Here is a 9,965-nt window from a genome sequence, read left to right on the forward strand (position 1 = left end):
GCTCGGCCAGTGAGGGACCGGAAGAGGGGGTGCTGGTATAAAAGTTATCCCCGTACAGGTGGTAACCTTTATCCAGCAGTGGGAAGATCAGGTCCCAAACGATCTTCCCACTAACTAAGATGGGGGGGGGCATCTGGGGGCTGGATTCGGGTGTCCCTTCCTTCATACACTCTAAGGGTACGTGCACACTGTGGAATGGTGAAGGATAACCCTTTGTGCATTCCGCAGCTGGCACCCGCCGGCGGATTGATGCAGGCGCGTGTCTCCGCACATGTCATAGACTCCATTCTATGTACAGGCGGATTCTGCCCTCCGTCCAAAGAATGAACGTGTTCATTCTTTGGATGGACGATGGAATAGAATGGAGTCTATGACATGTGCGGAGACGTGCGCGCCAGCATCAGTCCGCCGGCGGGTGCCAGCTGCGGAATGCACAAAGGGTTATCCTTCGCCATTCCGCAGTGTGCACGTACCCTAAATCTGTAAGTGAGGTACACTCACAGAGTTTGTAAAAAATTCACGCCATACCTTCATCTCTTATTGGGACGGTACTGGGGGGCAGCGTACGCTACGCTACCCCCAGACACGTCACTGGATGATGAAGATGAATGGAGGAAAAAAGGATCCCCCCCAATCATCCTCACTGGCTGTTTCGGTGTCGGAGCCAATGATAACATATGCCTCTGACGCCGAAAACACCCGGGGGCCATTTTTATATGGGGTATGTAAATGTGTAGTGATGTAGTGTAAAACTTTATTCCGTGTAGTGTAATGGTGTTTTTTTAACATTAAGTATAAAAAAAAAAAAACCTACGCCAAGAAAGTAGTTGCCGATAAATGCCGCACTTATTATGCAGACCGTGCGGCACTTATTAGCAGACCGTGGCTGTAGGCTATAGGAAAAAAAAAACTTACGTGCAATGCTGATCAGCAATCAGCGGCGATTGGGTGTGGAATTTTATTTATTTTTTTTAATTGGAAAAAAACCCAACTTTCTTCAACCCTATAGCTACTGATATGTGTATTATATACACTTATCAGCCGCTAGGGGGCAGTAGAACGCAAATTCCGGAAAAGGCCAAAGTTTGACGGCGCTGGAGCCGATGATTGCCGAAGGGGACCGCCGGAAAAAGCCGAAGACGAGGACTCGATCGGGACGCTGGATCAGGTGAGTATGGGTCGATACCTGCTGTGGACACCTCAGCTACCTAGCTGAGGTGTCCACAGCAGGTATTTAACCCTTTCTTGGGGTACTTATATTGCCGTGATCGGCCGGCCGATCACTGCAGTCGGGACGTGGCACCGTGGCCACCATTACTTTTAACAGTAATGGCGGGCGGTGCTGTTCTCGGACAGCACCGACCGCCATTGCATTCCGGGCCATCGGTTCACCGATGACCCGGAAAGCTGCAGATCGCCGCCATTGGCTGATCTGAATTGATCAGCCAATAGCGGCGATCGTCAGCAAGGAGGGGGGGGGGGGGTTAATCACCCCCCGTGCCAACAAGCAGGAATGGCCTGCTAAACATTATAGCAGGCCATCTTCCCCGATCGCTGCGTGTGTACACGCAGCGATCGGGAAAATTGCGGGCGTAAATGTACGCCCGTTTGCGTTAAGGCACGGGCTTTGGGGGCGTACATTTACGCCCGCGGTCGTTAAGGGGTTAAAGTTATAATGACAGTGACACTTTAAATGTTATTTCTATGGAGAACTGTTGAAGAGTAGTTTCACAAATACAGATAAGCAAGTTTAAAGTAATAGAAAAGCAAAGCACTGAGAGATGTTTGAGGTCTGGATCCAGCTTTTCCCAGCACCCAAAGAGCAGCGGCAGTGAGTTAAAAGGCAGCTGGCTGATGAGTAGATTGCAGGGATAATGAAGAGCTTCACTTTGTTATTACTGTAAATTGGCTCATGTCTAGTCATGAAGAAAACTGGGTCTATACTAATACATTATGTTAAAGGAGAAGACCGGCCAAAATAAATTTTTGATATGTTATTACTTACGGAAAGTTATACAAATTTCTAATGTACATTAATTATGGGAAATGCACATATAGGGCTATTTCCCTTAATTTAGTAGATCAGGAAGTGTTAAAATTCTCTCAGATACAGTGACATCACGACGAAAGGTGTAATTCCTATGGAATGTTCAGCAGAGGGCGCTCTATATGTACAAGTCTATGGGACTTTATTGTTTCTATGGATTTCTATGTACAGTAATGTAGTGTACCGTATGCTTTATTGAATGAATACATCTATGGAATACTTTGGGGAGCAAGTGTCCTTGCTCCCCAAAGTATTGCATAAATGTATTCGATCAGTACATTAGGTTTATCACAGTAAGCCCGCCGATCCGCCGCACTCCCGCCGATACACTGAACTACTGCTCCCATCATCTGCTCATTGTATGAGCAGGTGATGGGAGTCTAGATGGGTTATGGCTATCACTTGCCGGGCGCTCCTCCTTCCGGGATACCTTCCCCCTATACCACTGCTGACTCCCCGCCTGGCCGCCGCTCTTCCCCACACATACCGGCTCCCGATACTTCCTGGCCAGCACATGTGGGAGAGGACGGTCAGCGCGGACACCAGGATGCATCGCTAGCCAGTATATAAGATCGGAGGCTATAGGAGGGCATGCGTCTGCACAAACTGTTAGAAACGGACTCCATAAGGATGGCATGAGGGCCCAACGTCCACAGATGGGGGTTGTGTTCACAGCCCAACACTGTGCAGGATACTTGGTATTTGCCAGATAACACCAGGATTGGCAAATTTGACACTGGCGCCCTGTGCTCTTCACAGATGAAAGCAAGTTCACACTGAGCATGTGACAGAGTCTGGTGACACCATGGAGAGTGGTCTGTTCTTACATCCTTCAGCATGACCAGTTTGGCAGTGGGTCAGTAATGGTATGGGGTGGCACTTCTTTGGAGGGACACGCAATCCTCCATGTGCTCCCCAGAGGTAGCCTGACTACCATTAGGTACTGAGTAGAAATGAACGAACTTTCGGCATTTGATTAGTGGTGGCTGCTGAACTTGGATAAAGCCCTAAGCCTCTGTGGAAAACATGGATAAAGTCATTGGCTGTATCCATGTTTTCCAGACAACCTTAGAGCTTTATCCAAGTTCAGCAGCCCCAGCTAATCAAATACCGAATGTTCGGGTTCGGATCGACTCGTATCCGGTTCGCTCATCTCTAGTATTGAGATGAGAGCCTCAGACCTCTTGTGAGATCATATGCTGGTGCGGTTGGCCCTGGGTTCCTCCTATTGCAGGACAATGCTAGACCTCATGTGGCTGGAGTGAATCAGCAGTTCCTGCAAGATGAAGACATTGAAGCTATGGACTGGCCCGCCCATACCCCAGACCTGAATCTGGTTGAGCACATCTGGGACATCATGTCTCCCTCCATCCACCAATGCCACGTTGCACCACAGACTGTTCAGAAGTTGGTGGATGCTTTAGTCCAGGTCCTGGAGGACACACATAATACTGAGCCTCATTTTGACTTGTTTTTGACATTACATCAAAATTGGATTAGCCTGGAGTGTTTTTCCACTTTAAAGGACAACTCCTATGGGACCCCCCCAAAAAAACCCACAGACACCATACTCACCATCCTTCCAGTGACGATCGCCACTCGATTCGCCCGCCTCTGCGTCAACTCTTTCCACAGTCCAGCGATGTCTCTCACTTCCGGGTCCATGGGAGAGAAAAGGCTGAGCAAGCTGGAAGCCATGTCATGCGCTCCAGCCAATGAAAAGTGCACCAGCAGCCTTTTCTCTCCCATTCACTTTCTATGAAGACGCAGAGGAGGAAGAAGACCCGAACCGCTCCCCCCGGCTCTGACGTCATCGTCACAAAATGGCGCCCGGGAGAAGAGGACTGTGACGACCGTAATAGGTAATGTATAATTTCTTTAACTTCCGTGTGTTAAATAGGCCAAAAATTTTTTCGTGGGAGTTGTCCTTTAATTTTATGTGTGACTCCAAATCCAGGCCTCCATTGGTTAGTAAGTTAGATTTCCATTGATGATTTTTGTGTGATTTTTTTTGTCAGCACATTCATCTTTGTACAGAACGAAGTATTCAATGAGAATATTTCATTTATTCAGATCTCGAATGTGTTGAGTTTTCCCTTTATTTTTTAACCAGTATAAATAAATAAATATATATATATATATATATATATATATATATATATATATATATATATAATATGTATATATATGTCAGTTCTTTAGGTGGACGGCAGAATTCCCCTGACCATTTCTCCAAAGTATCCCAAGAGTTGTTTTTAAATTCAGTGCTAGGTCGCATGTGGTGTGTCCACACCTGTCTCCTGTTTAGCACATCTGGGACATCATTGATTGACAATTGCAAAGGGGGCTGCCAGCAGCAGATCTTAAAGGAGAAGTCCGACAGGGAGGAAAAAAAATCACTATGGTATGGTGGGGTGGGGGGGGGGAATTAAAAAAGACAATATACTCACCTGTCCACAGTGAGGTGCTCCCATGTCCCGCGGGTGTCTCTTCTCCCCGTTTCCGTGTATGTCACAACACAGGTTAAACCTACAACAAATACAGTGTGAGCGCACACTAAATGAATTGAAATATAGTAAATGGAGTGCGAGCTACTTCAGAAAAAAATACACGTAATAAACCAAAAGAGCAAGCCTGAAGAAAGAAAATGCTCAGCAGATCCAAAATAATACACAAAATATGCTTTATTAAATATTTGCAGATAAAAACACACAAAAAAGAAAGAAAAAAGCTGTATACAGCAATTAAAACCAACTACATAGAGGGAGACCCTAATATGTCAACCCTCAAACCGAGGTCCTCCACATGAATAAATCATGCTTTAAAGGTACAGAACCCCTCACTGGTATCAAAATACAGGTGTACAATGCATGCAAAGGTAATAATACAAAACAAGTAACGTGAAAATAAAACATACACATAATACCCTAACACATGCACTAATGTACAAACCAAAATATAGAAATGGTAGAGGGATGAGAGTGACCCCGGTGCTACCCTGCCCTGGACCGCGTCATCAGCTGCTCAGCCGCGATTGGCTGAGCATAACTGTGCTCAGCCAATCGCGGCTGAGCACAGTTGTGACGCGGCAGAGGGGGGATGGCGGCAGGGATTCGGCCGTCCATCCGAAGATGACGTTTGGCACAAAATGGCGGACGGCCCTCGACACGTTTCAGGTAATGTATAATGCACCACACACTTCCGGGTACACGGGCGGGGGGGGGTGGGACACGGTAAGGGGGTGATTCACAGACATAACATACATTACAAAGTTGTATAACTTTGTAATGTGTGTTATTCTGTGAATAATTTTTTAGCGCCGCACTACCCCTTTAACCCCTTAACGACATCGGGCGTAAACTTACGCCCTCGCGCCCTGGTACTTAGCGCATCAGGGCGTAAATTTACGCCCGATGTTTCCCCGATCGCTGCGTGTTCACACACAGCGGTCGGGGAAGATGGCCTGCTATAAATCATAGCAGGCCATCATAGCTTCTCGGCACGGGGGGTGGTTAACACCCCCCGTGCTTACGATCGCCGCTATAGGCTGATCAATTCAGATCAGCCAATAGCGGCGATCGGAACCTTTCCGGGTCATCGGTGACCCGGAAAAAAATGGCGGTCGGTGCTGTCCGAGGACGGCACCGACCGCCATTACTGTAAAAAGTAATGGTGGTCACCGTGCCACCGGCCCGATCGCCGTGATCGGGCCGGTGGCACGGCGATCAGAGTCCAGCAAAATAATAAATACCTGCCCTGGACCCCTCAGCTAGGTAGCAGAGGGGTCCAGAGCAGGTATTTGTACATTACTCACCTGTCCCGGGCTCCTAATCGGCGTCTTCCGGGTTCGCGGCGTCCTCCTTCATTCCGTTCGGTCTTCGGGTCTTTCCGCCGTTCCCCGTCGTCTTCTTTCGGCTATTTTCGGCTCCAGCCTCGTCATTTTCCGGATTTTGCGCTCTGCTGCCCCCTAGCGGCTGATATGTGTAATACACTTATCAGCAGCTACAGGGATATTCAGAATATAGAAAAAGTTTTTTTTTTTTTTTTTTCCAAATTTTTTTTTCTTCTATTTTCCGCACCCTATCGCCGCTGAGTGTTGATCAGCATCGCACGAAAGTGCGCTGCTAATCAGCAACTCCTCCTTTTTGGCGTAGGGTGTTTTTTTTCTATATTCTACTGCCACGGTCTGCTGATAAGTGCCGCACATAAGTGCGGCATTTATCAGCAACTCCTTTGTTGGCGTAGGTTTTTTTTTTTATACTTACTGTAAAAAAAACACGTAAAAAACACTACATTACACCACACAACATTGAATAAAGTTTGACACTACACCACTACATACCCCATATACCAATCCCCGTATAAAGATGGCCCCCAGGGTGTTTTCGGTGTCAGAGGGATACGTTATTGCCTCCGACACCGAAACAGCCAGTGAGGATGAATGGGGGGATCCTTCTTTCCTCCATTCATCCTCATCATCCAGTGACGTGTCTGGGGGTAGCGTAGCGTACGCTGCCCCCCAGACACGTCTTTTCCGCCAGTACCGTCCAAATAAGAGATGACGGTATGGCGTGAAATTCTACAAACTCTGTGAGCGTACCTCAGGGTACACTTACAGATCCAGGGTACGTGCACACTGCGGAATGGCGAAGGATAACCCTTTGTGCATTCCGCAGCTGGTACCCGCCGGCGGACTGATGCGGGCGCATGTCTCCACCCGTGTCATAGACTCCATTCTATGCACGGGCGGAATCCGTCGTCCGTCCAAAGAATGAACACGTTGGACGGAGAGCGGAATCCGCCCGTGCATAGAATGGAGTCTATGACACGGACGGAGACGTGCGCCTGCATCACTCCGCCAGCAGGTGCCAACTGTGGAATGCACGAAGGGTTATCTGTCGCGATTCCGCAGTGTGCACGTACCCTTAAGAGTGTATGTAGAAAGGGACACCCAAATCCAGCCCCCAAATGCCCCCTCCCCCCCCATCCTCGGAACAAGTGGAAAGATCGTCCGGGAACTGATCTTCCCACTGCTGGATAAAGGTCACCACCACCTGTACGGGGATAACTTTTATACCAGCACCCCCTCTTCCGGTCCCTCGCTGCCCGAGCTACTGTAGATTGCGGCACGATCCGAACATATCAGAAGTAGTAATAGCGCCCTAATATTTAGCAGCCATGGAGCGGACCCAGCGCTTCTGGATATGTGGGACCCCGGATCGCACCAGGACAACATTTTCCAGGTGACGTCCCCCACACTGGAGAACAGGAGACCCCAGAAGAAGTGCAGTGTGTGGCGTAACAGGGGGATCAGGAAGGACGCCATTTTCCAGTGTGACACCTGTCCTGATCCCCCCGGCCTCTGCATACTGGATCGCTCCAAGGCGCACCACACGTCACTGGGGTTCTACATTATCTAAATTCTGTCCCTTATTCCTATTTCAGGGGTCACGTTGATCCAGGGATTATTCTGATCGCCATTATGGAGTCGGGAAGGAATTTTTCCCCTGTGATGAGGCTACTGTCGTCTGCCTCACGAGGGTTTTTTGCCTTCCTCTGGATCAACACAGGTTGAGTTTGATGGACACCTGTCATTTCCAACCTTATAAACTAATAATTGGCCTAATACCCCCAAATAAATTAGAATTGTCCCTTTTTCCCCAGCTAAATAGGTATGGCCGCCATTCCTATTAGAGGATGCCATGAAGCAATTACAAAGCCTCTGTGCGGCCAGGACAGTAGAAACCCCCCACAAGTGACCCCATTCTGGAAACTACACCCCATAAGGAATCTAACAAGGGGGGCAGCGGGGATATGGCCCCCTGGTGACGGCCACATTTGGGACGTGAAAATGAAAAAACTTTATTTTCTCGGCACATGTTCTACGTAAGTGCCTGTCACCAGTGGGGTCCATATCCTCACTGCACCCCTTGTTAGATTCCTTATGGGGTGTAGTTTCCAGAATGGGGTCACTTGTCGGGGGTTTCTACTGACCTGGCAGCACAGGAGCTTTGTAATTGCGACATGGCCTCCATCCTCCATTCCAGCCTCTAAATGGCGCTCTGTCCCTTTGGTGGCTTGCCCTGTGCCCATATGGCACATTATGCCCACATATGGGGTATTTTCGTAATCAGGGGAAACTACCCTACACGTTTTGTGTTAATTTTCTTTTTTTAACCCCTTGTGGAAATGGAAAAAATCAAGGCTAGACCAACATTTAGTGTAATTTTTGTAAAATTTTTACTCTAAATCATTAAACTTGTCATGATTTTTTCATTTTCACAAGGGGCTAAAAGATAAAAAAAAAACACTAAATGTGTAGAGCAATTTCCCCTGAGTACGGAAATACCCCACATGTGGACATAAAGCGCCATGCGGGTGCAGGGTAAGCCTCCGAAGGGAAGGAGCGCCATTTCGTTTTTGAAGGCTGGATTTGGATGGAATGAATTTTAAGGGGCCATGTTGCATTCAAAAGGCCTCTGTGTTGCCAAGACAGTTGAAACCCCCCACAAGTGACCCCATTATGGAAACTACACCCCTCAAGGAATGTAACAAGGGGTGTAGTGAGCATATGGACCCCACTGGTGACGGGCACAAATGTGGAACAATGTGGCTTGAAAATGAAATATTACATTTTTTACACTATAATGTTGGTTTAGCCTTGAATTTATCATTTTCACAAGGGGTTAAAAGAGAAAAAAAACACACAATATGTGTAGAGCAATTTCCCCCGAGTTCGTAAATACCCCACATGTGGACATAAAGCGCCATGTGGGCGCAGGGCAAGCCTCCGAAGGGAAGGAGCGCCATTTGGATTTTGGAGGTTGGATTTGGCTAGAATGGATGATGAACGCCATGTCACATTTACAGAGCCCTCGTGCTGCCAAAACACTGGAAACCCCCCACAAGTGACCCCATTATGGAAACTGCACCCCTCAAGGAATCTAACAAGGGGTGCAGTGAGGATATGGACCCCTTGATGACGGGCACATTTGTGCCATGAAAGTGAAAAAATTAAATTTTTTACTTTTACGTCACATTGTTCCACATTTGTGCCCGTCACCAGTGGGGTCCATATGCTCACTGTGCCCCTTGTTAGATTCCTTGAGGGGTGTAGTTTCCCGAATGGGGTCACTTGTGGGGGGTTTCCAGTGTCTTGGCAGCACGAGGGCTCTGTAAATGCGACATGGCCCTTGAAATCCTTTCCAGTGAAATTCAGCTTCCAAAAGCCAATTGGCGCTCCTTCCCTTTGGAGGCTCGTCCTGCGCCCGCTTGGCACTTTATCGCCACATGTGGGGTATTTCCGTACTCGGGAGAAACTGCGCTACACATTTTGTGTCTTTTTTTTCCTCTTATCCCTTTAAGAAAATGAAAAATTGAAGGCTAGAACAACGTTTTAGTGTAAAAAATAAATTTTTCTTTTTTCACGCTATATTGTTCGGAAAATCTGTGAAGCACCTGTGGTGTCCAAATGCTCACCGCACCCCTTGTTACATTCCTTGAGGGGTGTAGTTTTCTAAATGGTGTCCCTTTAGGGGTGTTTTTTAGGTTTTGGCACCCCAGAGCCTCTGCCAACCTGAAGTGGTACAGTCAGAAATGACCAAATATAACGGAGCCATTGAAATGCACTAGGCGCTCCCTTATATCTGAGGCTTGTGGTTGCGTCAAATAGCGCAATAGGGTCACATATGGGGTATTTCTATAAACTGCAGAAACGGGGCAATAATTATTGGGGTGCATTTCTCTGGTAATAGGTTTATAATTATGAAAAATATTGGATTACAATAAAATCTCTGCACAGAAAATTAAAATTTTCAAATTTCTTACACACTTAGCTTTTATTTCTGTGACTCCCCTAAATGGTTAAAACACTTTATGGATATGCTTTTGCAGAGTGTGGGGGGTGCAGTTTCTGAAA

This window comes from Dendropsophus ebraccatus, chromosome 5, assembly GCF_027789765.1.
Source record: "Dendropsophus ebraccatus isolate aDenEbr1 chromosome 5, aDenEbr1.pat, whole genome shotgun sequence".
NCBI lineage: Eukaryota > Metazoa > Chordata > Amphibia > Anura > Hylidae > Dendropsophus > Dendropsophus ebraccatus.